Source organism: Peromyscus californicus, unplaced genomic scaffold (assembly GCF_007827085.1).
Source record: "Peromyscus californicus insignis strain IS unplaced genomic scaffold, ASM782708v3 Scaffold_18__1_contigs__length_77618521, whole genome shotgun sequence".
Classification (NCBI taxonomy): Eukaryota; Metazoa; Chordata; class Mammalia; order Rodentia; family Cricetidae; genus Peromyscus; species Peromyscus californicus.
Window position 1 is genome coordinate 43,368,711 of NW_026294480.1, and position 1,924 is coordinate 43,370,634.

Here is a 1,924-nt window from a genome sequence, read left to right on the forward strand (position 1 = left end):
TGGATGACATAACCTGGCAAGGAACGTTTGACGAGAAGACAGAGGAGAACATTCGTGTGGATGGTCTAAGTGGATCCAGCTGTTCCAACAGTCACGCCATGAAATCAAATCTGCTGCTAGCACCCTTGTCTAGCAAGAGGAAAAAGATGAAGACAAAAAGAACAGATTTTATGTGGCTTCTCCTTTGCCACAGCAGGGGATAGCAGGAGGTCTGGTGTGTGTGGTGAAGAGTAACATCGAAGTGCCCCAGCTGCAGTGAACAGGTGACATGAAGCAGGTTAAGTGTCCTGAGAAACATGCGGCTGCATCTAAGGCAGTCTCTGTTCACTGGACTCACCTCCCTCCCATTGTGGTCCGAGGTAAGCATGCTGTCTCTTTGGTTGGGAGTTTTAAACACACTCGGTGGTCTATGAAGGATTCAGTGTCCTAGAGGGTCCTGCACTAAGAAAGAGTAAAGAAACCTGGTTCCTTACCCTACGGAACTTCCAAGATGGCCGTTGACGTACTTGAATCTCAACACACACTCCCTGACTGCAGACTGAGCTCTCAGAAGAAGGGTTACCTAATTCATGGGAGAGGAAACATCACAGAGTAACAGAGTTAGATTAAAAGAAGTAGAAATTGAAAAGATAATCAAGAGAGTCACTCTACATCTCCCTCCTTACAAAAGAACTAGCAATGGCCAGAGACCTCGGGGTGGCCTTAGGGAATATAAACTATCAAGTTAATAGAGCGAAAGTGCAGCTACTGGTCGACCAACAGGGGTAGGTAGAGCTGAGTTGATCAAGGAGGCTTTCACTTCACACAAAGCTAAGACACAGAAATCAAATGCATCAGAAGATCAGACAGGAAATAAAACTGTGTGGTTGCATAACATATGTGGAGTAGTAGCAGTGTCTACAATGAATTTGAATTTAAGAACACCAAGCTTGCCAACCAAAACATCGCTGCAAACATTGCACATGGGGCAGGCCCTAATGGGAAAAGGAACCTCTCTTGCTAAGATGCAGATTTGTCATCAAGAGATAGATTATCTATTTGAAAAGAACTGGTCTGAAGAGGAGAGATTAGGCAGACAACAGCCACTGCTAAGATTGAGAGGCAGCTGGATGAGTGACTTTAAAATTCCAGAGAGTAAGACAGTTTGCCTACCTAGAGGGACCATGAAAGTCATGAACACATTGATACATAGCATGGATGATAATGAATGCTCCAAAGTCACCAAAGGGTAATAAGACATTCAGCCCAATAGTTTTATCAATGAGTTTCAGGTTCTTCCACCATGGTAACTTAAAAAAATTGGTACATAATAATTGTACATACTTACGGGTCCGTGTGTAATAATTCAAATTTTGTATATATAGCTTTTTAAAAAATCATGTATCCTTTAACTTTAAAGGTACAGCTTAAAAAACTTGTGTGAGGCCAGCCTGGTCTACAGAGTGAGTTCCAGGACAGCCAAAGCTACACAGAGAAACCCTATCTTGAAAAAAAAAAGTAACTTGTATGTGTTTATTCCTTAGCTATATACTTATATTTATATATAAATAAACAAGCCTTCCATATATGCATAAGATATTCACATTATCTACAGAGTCTATGATTACAAAGTCACTTCCTATCAGGTGCCAGAGCCTTGTGATTTAGATACTGGGAAGCACAAGCCTTGGATAAGACTTTAATCCATCTGGACATAATTTTTAGGTTTGTGTGCATTTGATATGTTTTTTAGAGGGAGGGAACTATAACAGTCATTATTATGTCCTGCCAAGTGCTTGGCAAAATATATGCCCAACACTAGTTGGATTGGTCACCAGTTCTACCTAGAAAGTGGTGTGCTAGGACCAGCCAGCCTTGAACTCCTTGACTGGTATACCAAGTGCATTCCTATGGGCTGGGAGACTTGGGTATTCCTGACTTGATG